The sequence below is a fragment of the Notolepis coatsorum genome (genome assembly GCF_963971535.1).
Source record: "Notolepis coatsorum genome assembly, chromosome: 4".
NCBI classification, from domain to species: domain Eukaryota; kingdom Metazoa; phylum Chordata; class Actinopteri; order Aulopiformes; family Paralepididae; genus Notolepis; species Notolepis coatsorum.
The window spans coordinates 114,070,445-114,086,568 of NC_140168.1; the positions used below are offsets into that span (position 1 = coordinate 114,070,445).

At 47.0% G+C, this 16,124-nt stretch overlaps 1 pseudogene across 1 annotated transcript in view; it reads left to right on the forward strand.

Moving 5' to 3' along the window:
• Nucleotides 1-16,124, forward strand: part of LOC311226656 (kin of IRRE-like protein 1) — a 223,499-nt pseudogene that overhangs the window by 38,000 nt on the left and 169,375 nt on the right. The window lies entirely within an intron of this gene.

A 16,124-nucleotide genomic window follows, 5' to 3' on the forward strand; every position in this document is an offset into this window, starting at 1 on the left:
TCCCTTTGAAATGGTGACCGCTGTGTGATTTATGTTTAATGTAGACTTTTTCTTTTATTTCTATGTCAGCTCTTTGACGGTCAGAGTGGAGGTGACTCAACCTCGATGACTTGGACTTGGACTCGGACTTGACTCAGGCTCTTCTTTGGTGACTCCGACTCGAACACTGGGGACCCGTACATAGTAGATAGTAGTATAGACATAGTAGCATAGTAGATACTGTAGTAAATAGTAGTATAGAGGGGCGCCCAAGTGGCGCCCAAGTGGCGTCGCGGCATGGCCGACCCTGGTTCGATTCCCGGACCCGGCGTCATTTGCCGAATGTCTTCCCCCCACTCTGTCTCCCGCTCTTCCTCTCTCTCTCTCTCTCTCTCTCTCTCTCTCTCTCTCTCTCTCTCTCTCTCTCTCTACTGGACTGCCCGGTAGCAAAAAGCGATAAAATAAATCTTAAAAAAAATAAATAGTAGTATAGACATAGTGGCATAGTATTAGGTCTATCTATAGGTATTAGGGGTGTAACAGTACACAGAAGCCACGGTTCGGTACGTACCTCGGTTTTGGGGTCACGGTTCAGTACAACAGGAAAAAAGCAACAAAAATACCAGATGTATAAGGCTAGGTTTCTTTTCATTTATTTTGAACAGACAGTAGTGCAAGTAAGGCTGAGACGATAGGCAATTTGGAAGAATCGATACATCGGGACAACATTTTAAGATTTAAAAAATCTATATTTTTATTAGTATTTAAAACATTTCTTTATTATTATTTAAACAACAAATGTATGTTTATTTTCCAGCAATCCTTTGTTATTGCCATCATCTTTAGTAGGGATGTCCCGATCCGATCACGTGCGGGGGCCGATCACGTGATTTTCAGAAGAAAAAGAAAAAGAAAAAAAATGATTTTTATTTTTATTATTTTTTTTATTCAACAAACATGACCATGTTCACGTCCTAAACTCATACTGAGGCCTTAGTTTTGGTTTTAAATTGCATATCATCATTCATTTATTTATTGTCACACAGAGCAGAATAATTTTGCCAAAACAAACGCATTTCCTTTGATTTAATTATACATCAAATGATTTATGTCAAGGATGAGGGACATCCACTAGTTGCAGAACTTGCAGTCACCTGATTTTTACAGACGATGGCGCCATTGCTCTCATGAAGCAGCAGGTTGGAGGCAGAGTTTTTAGATTACTCCGGTTGCAATGCCTCGCTTGAATGAAGTTAACTTTTCACCTGGATAACGTCAGGGTGAACGTAATGTGAGCCACCGGCGCTCGAGCCACCTCGAGCCCCTCGAGGGACTATTGAGGCAACAGTCTCGCTTCGCCAGTTTCTGACAAAAATGCATTAAATCGGTTACTAATGGCAAGGCGCTTGCCACTAACACAGGAGATGCTGGGTTCGAGCCCAGCTCTCGGCGTTGCTACTGGCTTGGCTGGTCATTCATACTAACACAATTGGCAGTGTTAGGGGTGGGAAAGCCAGTGGGTGGGGATCAGACGTTGTGGACAGCGACTCCTACAGGTCGGTTGGTGAGCCTGTACAGCAGAATCAGGAAGTATCGGGGGCAGCGTGAGCTAGGGCTGGGCGATATGGCCAAAAACGTTATCGCGATAAAATGATAAAATGATTTTCATATAACTCGATATCGATAATTATCGTCGATATACATTTCTGTCAGTAATTAACTTCTTATGCCCGGCGCCGACGGACGGGCTATTAATAGACTCACTTTGTTTGCTGCGCCGGTCACTACGAGACGAGTTGGAGAGCCGTTGCGACTCGCGTGTCGAACCAACCCTTTGAGAAGCGTCGTGGTCCCGGCTTGAATTCTCCATGAATGTGTCCAAGTCCATAATCCATATAAATCCATTTCGTTATATACAACTGTTCCAACACAGTCTGAATGAATGTTTTCTCTTGTGATTATGCCGCGTGATTTCAAAACACCAAAACTGAATGTCTTGTCTCGAGTTGATGTCGTCATCACGGTCATCAGTCCGCGCACCTTCTTCTACGCAGTACACACATGGCCCAGTGCATAGATTATTATATTCCACCAGGGGGCAACCTACCACCACTGGATCATATGCATAGAATAGAACACTGTTTGGTCCAAGCTTGGGAAATCAATATATCGAAACTTTGCGACCACGTTTCATGTTTATTTCGAGGAAATAATTTATCGCGATGATTATCGTTATCGTTTTATCGCCCAGCCCTAGCGTGAGCCTCCCACGTGTTACTCCTTGCCACTGAGAGATTGCGCTGTTCAGGTGAAAAGATGCGACAGCTGCCTCCATGTTTACCGGAGGGGACACGTGATGCAAGGCTTGGTCCTCACTGCAGCCGACCAGTGGGAGGCATAGTCTAGCAACGTTCGAGACAGGGGAGGGGAGAATTGAAGGAAGAATTGGCGAGGCGAAATTGGGATGAAAAAAATAAAAAAAAAAATTATTATTATTCATTTATTTTTATAATAGGTTGCTAATGTGAAAGATCGGATTGGGAAAGATCGGTATCGGTAGATACTCAAAATCACATGATCGGGATCGGATCGGGAGCAAAAAAATGTGATCGGGACATCCCTAATCTTTAGTGTTACAGATTTCCCCCATTCAAAACTACCACAGTGATCCTTCTCATTTTACAGTCGGTGATCTCTGGATGTGATGGAGGAGTGCACTGCATGTTGAATGCAGAGTTGCAATTCAACTGAATTTACATGAAATGGGGATGTAGTATAGTATAAAGTATTTAATTTTTTTTTTATATTTTTTTCACATGCAACATGTTTTATAAGTGATGCCACTTATCGATTTCACGCAGTTATCGATAATTATCGATAAATCGTTAAGTGGTCTCAGCCTTAAGGGGGGACAGCACCCCCTAATAGGGAAAAAAAATACTTGAATAGATATCACTATGAAACTTTCCCAGTTTGTTATGTACATATAAACTAAGAAAAAATATATTCCAAGTTTTCTGAATTGTATGTTTATATATGCAAATGAGGCACTTCCCCATTAAATATGTGCACATTTATGGATGCAATCAGGCAAAATTAAGTCAAATACACAACTAAATGTGTGTTATTGACATTTTATTGTCACTAGTTTCATAGAAGACATGTTTAGGAAGCAAAATATAACAAAATCTCAATATCGTCGAAAAAAGGCAATTTTGGGGGTGCTGTCTCGCCTTAAGTACAAGTTATACTTAGTTCCACCTGGGCTTGTAGTCTGTGATACCGGTGTTCAGGCATCCATCGCCCCCACCAGTGTATACTTTTTACGTTTCACTTTCACTTACAGAGCAGATTTAACTTCACGTGTTAGAAGACTTTACGGACAAGATGCCATTTTACACAATAGCAGAGGATTGATCAATATGTTGGATTTAGCCTCTTAACTCATTCAGCGCCGCGGGCCTAGAGCATCTTAGTTCCTACTGTGCCACCGCTCTAAGAGATAGGCGGTGGTGTTTGCAGGGCTATATCTATATTCTATATTATTGTTACGGAGAGAGAGAGAGAGAGAGAGAGAGAGAGAGAGAGAGAGAGAGAGAGAGAGAGAGAGAGAGAGAGAGAGAGAGACGCCCGCGGAAAGAGAGAGAGAGAGAGGGAGAGAGAGAGAGAGAGAGAGAGAGAGACGCCCGCGGAAAGAGAGAGAGAGAGAGGGAGAGAGAGAGAGAGAGAGAGAGAGAGAGAGAGAGAGAGAGAGAGAGAGAGACGCCCGCGGAAAGAGAGAGAGAGAGAGGGAGAGAGAGAGAGAGAGAGAGAGACGCCCGCGGAGAGAGAGAGCGAGAGAGAGAGAGAGAGAGAGAGAGAGAGAGAGAGAGAGACTCCAGCTCACTGCCGCGGAGAGAATTACATTTGTTTTTCTTGCAGTTTTATTAAAAGTCACTCCTCATCTCCAGTAGTAAAAAAATTCAACATTATCGCCACCCACCTGTCCTGATGGTCTGCCCAATTCTCAAAATCTGCATGTCACAGAAGTAGTCCCCGCAGCAGGTTGCTTCGTCTTCTTTGTAAAATCAAAATTGGTTAGAAGGCTTAACTTTACTTCTTTGATATTCGGTTTAACATTCGACATTACCATTTTACCAACGGATTTCCAGTTCCGCGTTGACGCTTCCAGGCCGCGTCTATTCGAATCCCAACCGGTTCATGCGTCGGCTACACGCTGAACACTGCATTATCGAGACAGCGCCCCTATGACGATCTGAATGAATTCCAAGAGTAGGGTAAATCTGCAGTGCTGTTAACAACACTGCATTATCGAGACAGCGCCTCTATGACGATCTGAATGAATTCCAAGAGTAGGGTAAATCTGCAGTGCCGTTCCGCTCTGTGACATGAGTAGCCTCGGTTACAAATTTGGAATAAAATCCAAAACAACCTTGCAGTTGCAGTTACACTCCCATCCAGCAGGGGGTGCTGCAGCCCCCGCCGCACCCCCCCATCTCGCGTCCTTGTCCTTACCTGACATCAGATGGTATCCAACTGGTATATTCCAATTCCTGATCACCATTCGAAAAAATCGATAAGTGTATGGATCCAACGTGTGTACAGTGCAGTACATGATTCCGCGGGTCTCAGAGGCTCCAGAATGAACTGTGATAACCCCGGCTGCATCAGTGGACTGGAAAATGTGGAGTACAGGATTTTTTCCCCCATCCATTTTCATTGAGTCCATTCCAAAATCCCTTATGTCATCTGGGAGACGATAGGGGGCGCTTTTTTCCACATCTGATCGCCGGCGGCGCTCGGGTATACTAGGGTAGGCGCGCGTGATGCAATATGATTTCAGATCACTAAAAAAAAAAAATTCAGAGAAATCTCGTGAGTGGCTTTCAACGAGATATTAATAATTCCGAGATATCTCGTGAGTGGCAGTGAAAGTGTTAATAGTTGTCATACAGAAGTACAGAATACTTTTATACAAAATGCTTCTTACTGTTACGCTCCAGAGACTGTGCTAGACAAGATAAGTATGAAATAAAATAGTATAGCATGTAAAATAGAAGTAAAAATAGAGGTCACAGTGTTCAGTATAGACATATGTACAATGTTCGATGCAGAATAGAAGTAACTGAGTTACCATATAATATACAATATACTATGCAATGTATTAAAGTGGAAATGAAGCAGTGAGCAATGTGATCCTAGTTTATTTGTTGTGTACCTTGTGTAAGACAGGGTTCTATAATCAAATGTGAAATCTATCTTATTTGTCTGAAAAATCAAATATAATATCCCTGTTTTCAACATGGGCGCCGCCATTTTGTTGCTGACGTCATGGCTGACGTCATGGGGGTTGTTTGGTGTACACTGCTGGTTAGCTGCCTATAGTGAATGGGTCAGTAAGTAAATAAAATGTTGCCTACAAAACAACCGGTGGTTCTGTTTGTATTGCTCCTGGCTGTTCAAACTAATTTTACCATGTGAGAGAGAGGAAAGTTGGTTAATTTCCACAAACTACCAGTGAAAAAAACAGTGTTGTTGGCATGTTGGCTCAGGCTGGCTGCACTCAGGCAGCGTGATCAGCCTGTTGGACAGGGAATGAAGATCCCCAGAGAACACTTCATTGCCTCGGATTATGTTGTTGGGGTGGGATGTTTGTCCAGAAGACCACTAATCAGCTGAAGCCGGACGCGGTTCCCTCGGTCTTCGACAGACAGACCGGCGTTAGCTCTCGGGAGCGATCGCTAGCTAGTTAGCACCAGCCGGGGACCAGCGTTAGCTCTCGGGAGATAAATGCTAAATGCTTCAGAAATGCACACAACAAATCGTTTTTTCTTAGAAACTGCTTATTTTTATAACGTGATTTCTTCTGTGGCTTATCTAAATACTAATGTGATGCTATGAATATGTATTTATCGCACTGCTTCATTTCCACTTTAATATACAATACTATATAGTGCAAAGCAGAAATGGGATGAGGTACAATTTAGGTACAATTTACAGTAAGGTGTACGAGTTGTAGTGCAAATCCTTTACCAATAAATATAAAGTGTGTTTAGGTGATGGAGAGTGGGTGCTGCAGTGTGTTGTTTGTTTAAAGTGAGTGTGTGCGTGTGGATGTGTGTGCTGTGTGCATTTGATGGTTGTTGCATAGTGTTTATTGTTCGTTGAGCAGCCTGATGGCCTGGGGATAGAAGCTTCTTCTGAGTCTTTCTGTGCTCGCCTTGAGACTCCGGTATCGCTTGCCTGACCGCAGCAGTTCAAAGAGGCAGTTGTTCGGGTGGCTGGAGTCCTTGATGATTCTCTTAGCCTTACCCCTGCACCGCTTGTTGTAAATGTTCTGGATGGTGGGAAGCCCCCCTCCAATTGTGCATTCGGCTGAACATGTCACTCTTTGTAGTCTGCTACGGTCTTGTGCAGTGCTATTCCCAAACCAGGAGGTGATGTTGCCAGTCAGGATGCTCTCTATTGTACATGAGTAGAAGTTCTTAAGGACCTTCTGACTGACTTGGAACTTCCTTAGGCGCCTGAGGAAGTAGAGGCGTTGTCGTGCCTTCTTCACAACACTGTCAATGTGTGTGGTCCATGTCAAGTCCTCGGATATGTGGGCTCCGAGGTACTTAAAACTGTTCACTCTCTCAACCGGTGCCCCGTCGATGCTGAGGGGGCTGTAGTCCTTGACCCCCGACCTCCTGAAGTCCACAATCATCTCTTTTGTTTTGCTGACGTTCAGGGAGAGGCAGTTCTCCTGACACCACTGTGACAGATTCTCTACCTCTTCCAGGTAGGCCCTCTCGTCGTTTGCAGAGATCAGGCCCACCACTACTGTGTCATCAGCAAATTTGATGATTGTGTTGTTGTTCCGCTGTGCCACGCAGTCATGTGTGTACAGGGAGTAGAGGAGGGGGCTCAGAACACAGCCCTGGGGGGCTCCTATGTTGAGCGTGATGAATGAGGAGGTGCAGTTGCCTGCTCTTACCACCTGGGGTCTGCCCGTCAGGAAGTCCAAGACCCACTGGCAGAGGTCATAGTTCAAGCCCAGGTCCCTGAGCTTGGCTATGAGTTTGGAGGGGACTATGGTATTGAATGCTGAGCTGTAGTCGATGAACAGCATTCTCACATAGTTCCCCTGCCTCTTGTCCAGGTGTGATGCTGCTGTGTGCAGCACATGGGCTATGGCGTCCTCCGTGGACCTGTTAGGGCGGTATGCAAATTGCAGGGGGTCCAGGTTGCATTTAACACCATCCTGCCTGACAGACTAGTGCCCAAACTCATGGACCTTGGACTAAACCATCCCCTCTGCCGGTGGTCTAAGGACTTCCTCTCTGACCGCCCCCAGAGGGTCAGAATAGGCCCCCACACCTCCACAGCCATCAGCCTCAGCACCGGATCCCCCCAGGGCTGCGTGCTGAGTCCCCTCTTTTACTCCATTTACACCCACAACTTCACCGCAGTCCACCCCAGCAACACCATCATCAAGTTCGCTGACGACACCACCGTGGTGGGCTGCATCACAAAAGGTGACGAGACCGCGTATCGCGATGAAATAGAGCAGCTGTCAGCCCTGTGCAAGGATAACAACCTACAGCTGAACAAGCTAAAGACCCAGGAGATGATCGTGGACTACAGGAGGAAGAAGACTGACATACAGCCCCTGTATATCGACGGGGGATGTGTGGAGAGAGTCTCGGTCATCAAGTTCCTGGGTGTCCACCTGGAGGATGACCTGACCTGGAGAATCAACACCACGGCGATAGTAAAAAAGGCACAGCAGAGACTCTACTTCCTGAGAGTACTAAGAAACTACCACCTCAGACAAGACCTGCTTGTGTCTTTTTACCGCTGCTCCGTGGAAAGCATCCTCACCTACTGCATAAATGTGTGGTTCCTCAGCTGCACAGCCGCAGAGAGGAAGGCGCTCCAGAGGGTTGTCAACTCGGCCCAGAAGATCATCGGCTGCCCCCTCCCCTCACTGGAGGGACTATACAACTCCCGCTGCCTCAAAAAAGCAGTAAAAATACTGAAGGACCCACACCACCCGGGCAACAAGCACCTCGTGCGGCTGTGCTCGGGCAGGCGTTTCAGCGTCATGCCCACCCGGACTAACAGACTGAAGTTTAGTTTTTATCCCAGGGCCATATGTGCACTAAACTCAGCTAAATTTTAAAACAACAGTCTCCTTGCACCCCCCCCCCCCCCACGCACACGCACACACACACACACACAACATTAAGAGATAGTGCAATTATATATATTTTATATTCTATACCCCCCTGTTTTATTAATGTTATTTACGCCCCACCCTGTTTTTATATTTAACACTGTGTTTAGGACTGTTTTTATTCTTATTTTACTAGCACCCAGGGTTGCATTTTTTTTTTTTTTCGTTGTAACAACTGTAACAATGACAATAAAGATCTATTCTATTCTATTCTATTCTATTCTATTCTATTGATGGGGAGGGAGGAACAGATGTAGCCCTTCACTAGCTTCTCAAAGCACTTCATGGCTATGGAGGTGAGAGCTACAGGGCGGTAGTCGTTGAGGCAAGCGGGCGTAGATTTTTTGGGTACAGGGATGATGGTGGACTTCTTCAGACAGGTGGGGATGACAGCCTGTTCTAAGGACAGGTTAAAGATGTCAGTGAATACCGGGGCCAGTTGGTCGGCACAGACTTTTAGGACGCGGCCGGGGATGCCGTCCGGTCCTGCTGCCTTCCTGATATTCACTTTCTTAAAGGTCCTCCTCACCTCATGTTCTGTTATTCTGAACACTGAATCTCCCTCAGCAGACCCCCCCTCCCCGTTGCTGTGGTTTGTAGGCTGGTGTTGTTATTCACAGCCTCAAACCTCGCATAGAAGGTATTGAGATCATTTGCTAAGGAGATGTCACTGTTCAGTTTGAGGGAGGTGCCTTTGTAATCTGTCATCGTTCTGAGGCCCTGCCACATACCTCTAGAGTCAGCCTGTTCAAACTGAAGTTCTACTTTATCCCTATAACGCCGTTTTGCCTCTATTACTGCTCTCCTGACGTTGTATCTCGCCGTCTTGTGTTCATTCATGTTGCCTGTCACAAGCCCGGTGTTGTAGGCTGAGGTGCGCACTTTCAGAGCCTCACGGACGGATTTATCTACCCAGGGCTTTTGATTTGGGTAGATTCTAATTGTGGTAGAGGGGATTGTTTCTTCTACCAGAGTACAGACAAAGTCAAGCACCGTTTCAGTGTATTTGTTAATATTGGCTGTGTTGTCACGGAATACATTCCAGTCTGTGCATTCCAGCTCAGCCTGAAGCGTCTCCTCTGACGTCACAGTCCAACGCTTAACCTCTCGCGATACTACCGGTGTTCGCTTAAGACTCTGTTTATATTTTGGCAAAAGAAAGATGCCGGCGTGATCGGACTTACCGAATGGACTAAGAGCCTGTGACTTGTACCCATTCTTAAATTGCGAGTATACATGGTCTAATATGTTCTCGCCTCTGGTGGGACAGGTCACATGCTGATAGAAATTCGGCAACACCTTTTTAAGATGTGCGCTGTTGAAATCGCCCAGAACCAAAATGGCAGCGTCAACGTTAGCTATCTGTAGTTTGTTTACCTCGTCGTGTAGCTTTGAGAGTGCGACCCCAGTGTTTGCTTGTGGTGGGATGTACACTCCGATCATGATGATGGACGTTAACTCCCTCGGGAGAAAGAAGGGTCGGCATTTGATGATATACTCCAGGTCTGGGGAGCAGTGGTTAGAATGCACATGTGTGTGTGTGTGTGTGTGTGTGGACTACTGTACTATTACAGGTATTGAAATGAACAATGCAACTTCCTTATACAAAAAAATTTATTTTTTATTTTTATTTTTTATGAATAATTAAATATCGATACTTGGCGTCCCTGCTTCGGGCCGAGCTTCGATTTTAATTCGAAGCTTCGGAAAAAAAATTATAATAATAATTTAATACATTTTTTTATTTTTTATTTTTTTTATCTTATGTTGTGGGACTTGTACAGCACTTTGGTAAACTTTGTTGTTTTTAAATGTGCTTTATAAATAAAGTGGATTGGATTAATTAATTAAGTAGCCCCTTTCGTGACTGTGACGCAGCCAACAAGGTTTCACTCGGCTGTGTGATTTAATTCAAGGTGGATCGCTGTTGTCGTTTGAACAACTTCAGATTTCATGGGAACTACCGATCCCCCAAATCAAGAATGTTTAAGATGAATGAAGTAAGATTTTGATTATTTGAAATATGGCCTGTGTAGACTAAACTATGCACAGAATTGTGAGGATTGGTTCATTCCCCGCCACAGGCTTCTTAAGGTACTGTGATGATTGGTCCGTTCCCCGCCACACGCTCCGCTCCTTTAAGGTACTGTGTTGATTGATGCATTCCCCGCCACACGCTCCGCTCCTTTAAGGTGTTGATTGGTGCATTCCCCGCCACACGCTTTTGGAGCAAGTATCAATTCCAGCGCGCACCTGTCATAGTTTTTGATTAGCGCCCCAGAGACTTCCCTTCATTCGATGTCGGGTCGTTTTGAGTATTACTGCTTTGTATACTTCTGTTTCTGCCTGTTGTTCCCCGTTGCTGTGCCTCGTCTACTCTCCCTCCAGGACATCTGTGGATTGCCGCTGGTGAAGACCTTGTCCCCCGTTTTGAGCTGCGCCTCGTTTACCCGCTTTACTCTTGCGCTTTGGTGAGTTTGAACCAAACCCTTTTTTGGACGATTCTGTTTTGTGTGTTTGAAGAACACTGAAGAGTTCTATTTTTGCTTACACTTGACTCAGCTAAGTTGTGTGTTAAAGGAGACACTGAATATTATCATTTGCTTGCACTGGACTCAGCTGGGGTGTGTGTTTAGAAGAGACACAGAAGTTTATCGTTTTTGTTTTGCACTGACCCTCAGCTAAATTGTGTGTTGTGGTGAACACTGAAGATATCGTTTTGTTTGTTCTGGACTCAGCAAGGGAGGTGAGACCGCACTGCCTCTGTGTGATGTGGACTGTTATTTACCTCTCTCTCTCTCTCTCTTTCCCACCTCGAGTTGAAGCTGGGAGTATCTGCAGAGCCGCTTCAGCGTCAATACCGTTTCCCCACCTCGAACACCAAGAGGATCTGCAGAGCCGCAGATAACTCTGCTGAAGGCAGTCTCCCTTTGTTTCAAGATTGTTACTTGCTCCTTTTTGACTCTGAAAATAAATACGCCCTAGTATTTGGCTAACTCTGAACTACCTGTCTGTGCCGTGCGTTTGAGGTCGGTTTCAAACCCTAACATTACGACCCGACCATGACGACCTCAGCCGACACAGACAGGGTCAGGGCAGCCTTGGCGGTCCAGATCGAGGTGGTCAACGACCACACCCAACAGTTGGGTGCGGCTGCGGCTGCTTTACAGGACCTCCGGGCCCAGGTCCAGCTCATTCTGGATGCCCTTGACACTCTGGCCACCCAGCAGACTACCCAGGGTAATCAGTAGGCTGTTATTCTGCACCAGCTACAGGCTCTCAGTACTGCATTAAACACTCTGCTTTTAAACCCACCTGTCCCAGGAGTCTCAGCCAGATCACCACCCGCGGCAGAACTCGCACCTCGGGAGCCCCGTCTCTCCGAACCACGTCTGTTCGAGGGTAACTTCGAGGATTGTGCCACATTCATCATGCAGTGTGAGTTGGTCTTCCTTCATCAACCCAGCCGTTTTTTGTCAGAGGGAGCCCGAGTAGCCTACATGACTAACCTGCTCACGGGCCGAGCAGCACAGTGGGTCACTGCTTCCTGGGCTATGAGGGCCGATTTTTGTTTCTCCTACCCAGACTTCGTGGCAGAGCTCCGAAGGGTTTTCCACCACCCAGCTTGTGGCCAGGACCCAGGAGCTCGGTTGGGCACCTTCCGGCAGGACAGTGGCAGTGTCAGAGACTACGCGCTGGAGTTCAGACTGGCCGCAACGGAGAGCGGTTGGAACGATCAAGCGCTTCGTCTCACCTTCCTGAGGGGGCTCAATGACGCAGTAAGGGACCAGCTCACGACCCAAGAGGAGCCCGATTCTCTCGAGGGCCTGATCAGCCTCGCTATCCGCATCGACGGACGCCTCCGGGAGAGAAGGCGTGAGCGAGCACGACTAGGACCCCCGGACGTTCCCCAGACCCCCCGTCCTCGGGACCGTTCTGCTGACCGTCCTGCCCCCTCCGTGACTGGTGGGTTTTTTCCCTCCCGAGCTGTGACCGAGGAGGAACCCATGCAGCTGGGACGCACCCGCCTTAGCCCGGCCGAACGGGAGTCCAGGCTCAGGTCCGGCCTTTGCCTCTACTGCGGCCGGGATGGACACCGTGTCTCCAATTGCCCTACCCGGCCAAGAAGACCAGGCTCGCCGGGACCCCGGGAGATCCTGGTGAGCCGTTTTTCCTGTTCCCACACCCGTGCACCACCTGACCGTCTGACGAGCGTCACCCTAGCCTGGGCGGACCAGCGGGCGACGGTGGGTGCACTCATTGACTCTGGTGCTGATGGGAGTTTCCTGGACGTTGAGTTTGCCACCCGGGCCAACATTCCGCTTGAGGACCTCGAGAGGCCCTTGGAGGTCTTCGCGCTGGATCATCGCCGCCTGGCTGACATCACTCAACGCACCTGTCCTATCCTCCTCACCGTGGCTGGTAACCACGTTGAGAGGCTCCAGTTTTTTATTACCAGCTCCCCTCTTGTCCCGGTAGTCCTGGGTCGGCCCTGGCTCGCGCTGCATGAGCCCCACATCGCCTGGTCCTCCGGCACCATCAGGGGGTGGAGCCCCTCCTGTCATGCCCAGTGTCTTCAGGCGCCGTCCAGTCCTTCGCCCCGGGGTTCCCCTTGTGTCCCTGTCTCTAGCCCCCTCTCCGGGCCTCTGTCTCCGTCTCCGGCCTCCCTCGCCGGTTCCCTGTCCCTTTCTCCGGCCCCCCTCACCGGGTCCCTGTCCCCGTCTCCAGCCTCCCTCACCGGTCCTCTGTCCCCGTCTCCGGTCCCCATCTCCGGTCCCCCTCTCCGGGCCCCTGTCTCTGTCCCCCTCTCCAGTGCCCCTGATCGCCGGCTTCCTTCGGTCCCATCCGGGCAGGCCGGGGCCGAGTGGGTCGCCGGGTGGCTCCCGTGGAGGGGGGGGTACTGTGAGGATTGGTTCATTCCCCGCCACAGGCTTCTTAAGGTACTGTGATGATTGGTCCGTTCCCCGCCACACGCTCCGCTCCTTTAAGGTACTGTGTTGATTGATGCATTCCCCGCCACACGCTCCGCTCCTTTAAGGTGCTGTGTTGATTGGTGCATTCCCCGCCACACACTTTTGGAGCAAGTTTCAATTCCAGCGCGCACCTGTCATAGTTTTTGATTAGCGCCCCAGAGGCTTTTTATACTGGGACTTCCCTTCATTCGATGTCGGGTCGTTTTGAGTATTACTGCTTTGTATACTTCTGTTTCTGCCTGTTGTTCCCCGTTGCTGTGCCTCGTCTACTCTCCCTCCAGGACATCTGTGGATTACCGCTGGTGAAGACCTTGTCCCCCGTTTTGAGCTGCGTCTCGTTTACCCGCTTTACTCTTGCGCTTTGGTGAGTTTGAACCAAACCCTTTTTTGGACGATTCTGTTTTATGTGTTTGAAGAACACTGAAGAGTTCTATTTTTGCTTACACTTGACTCAGCTAAGTTGTGTGTTAAAGGAGACACTGAAGATTATCATTTGCTTGCACTGGACTCAGCTGGGGTGTGTGTTTAGAAGAGACACAGAAGTTTATCGTTTTTGTTTTGCACTGACCCTCAGCTAAATTGTGTGTTGTGGTGAACACTGAAGATATCGTTTTGTTTGTTCTGGACTCAGCAAGGGAGGAGGAGACCGCACTGCCTCTGTGTGATGTGGACTGTTATTTACCTCTCTCTCTCTCTCTCTTTCCCACCTCGAGTTGAAGCTGGGAGTATCTGCAGAGCCGCTTCAGCGTCAATACCGTTTCCCCATCTCGAACACCAAGAGGATCTGCAGAGCCGCAGATAACTCTGCTGAAGGCAGTCTCCCTTTGTTTCAAGATTGTTACTTGCTCCTTTTTGACTCTGAAAATAAATACGCCCTAGTATTTGGCTAACTCTGAACTACCTGTCTGTGCCGTGCGTTTGAGGTCGGTTTCAAACCCTAACAAGAATTATGTCAGTCTACAAGGTCCGGATTCTACATGGTCCGGCAATGTAGACCTTGTAGACTCCACTACAGACCAATTATCAGTGAATGTTCATGCATTTTTAAGAAGGGCTACTTCCACAAAAAAACAAAGAACTCACCAAAACATCTCAGTAGCACCTTATCTAAATGTTCTATTTCATATATGGAGATTCATATTTATTTATGTATTGCATGCATTTCTACATTTTATTTCCTATTTTGTTTATTCATCCCAGTATCTTTCTTTCTTATGTGTGGAATTCTACAAGGCATGTAGGTGTATATGTGTTTGAGGATGATATCCTTCAAACAGGCAATAGTGATAATTTGGGCAGTGCTGAGCTGGGTTACTTTCCTCCAGTGTATTTGTTCCCCGGCCCCACCCAATGGCCCCCATACACACACACACACACACACACACACACACACACACACACACACACACACACACACACACACACAATCGAAGTAAAAAAAATTAAAAATGTACTTTGATTTTCTTTTTATGTTTGATTTTGTTTATGTTCGAAGCTTGTGCCATCGAACGAAGCTTCGAAGCATTTAAGACAGCCCTAGTTGTGGGTGTGTGTGTTGGACCCAAGCGCAGAGTGGAAGAGAGGATACGGAATGCGAAGGTTGATGCTTCCAAAATAATAATGTCTTTATTTATTTTATAACTCGATGGCACGTAGCAAACAAGAAGGGTGAGACACGGAGTCTCCACAACCCGGTATAACGAGGAAATAAAAGGCGAGATAACACAGTCTCTGCAAAAGATAATACGAAATAAAAACACTTAAAGGGGGAAAACAAATGAGAGAAGCCAGTTTCCAAAAACAGGATAATATTATAATAACACAGCACTTGATGGTGCTGCGGTCGCACTCACCAAAGTACATACACTCCGTAATAGTTCCGTACACAATGAGCAAGACACGATAAACATGGAACTCCAAGACGGGAGCGATAAGGGTAGCGTTTAGCAAGGGTACTCACGTTAACAGTCAGTGAACGACTGACAATGTGAATCAGTAAACAGGGAGGACATATGGAGCAAACAATACACAGCAGATACCAATCGGGACAATCAGGGCAAAAGGACAGGGCATTTACCACTGGGGGGCGCTAGGGCTTCTGCTCCCAGGTGAGAGCAAAACCACAAACGTCACAGGTATAGTAGTATAGTAGCTAGTAGTATAGGTATAGTAGCATAGTAGGTAGTAGTATAGTAGGTAGTAGTATATGTATAGTAGCATAGTAGGTAGTAGTATAGGTATAGTAGTATAGTAGGTAGTAGTATAGGTATAGTAGCATAGTAGGTAGTAGTATAGGTATAGTAGAATAGTAGGTAGTAGTATAGGTATAGTAGCATAGTAGGTAGTAGTATAGTAGTATAGTAGGTTGTAGTATAGGTATAGTAGCATAGTAGGTAGTAGTATAGGTATAGTAGCATAGTAGGTAGTAGTATAGGTATAGTAGCATAGTAGGTAGTTGTATAGGTATAGTAGCATAGTAGGTAGTAGTATAGGTATAGTAGTATAGTAGGTAGTAGTATAGGTATAGTAGCATAGTAGGTTATGTCAGTCTTTTCATACGGAGCAGAAGCATGGACGCTGAATGAAGAGGCAAAGAGGATGATAGACTCTTTTGAAATGTGGACACTGAGGAAGATGCTGAAGATAACATGGAAGGATAAGATCAAGAATGAGGAGGTACTGAGAAGAGCGGATATGCAAGGAGGACAGCTGCTGGAGAGGTTGAAAAAGAGAAAGATGGAGTTGTGCGGGCATGTTCTGAGAGGATCCAGCGGGGAGATGTTCAAGAAGGTGGTGATGGGGAAGGTGGATGGAAAGAGAGGAAGTGGAAGACCAAGAAGAGGCTGGGTAGACGATGTCTGTGATTGGAGTGGAGTGAGAGGCGGAGTCACGGAGTTGGAGAGAAGAAGTGGGGACAGAATGGGTTGGAGAGTGATAGGCAACCTTCGGAACGA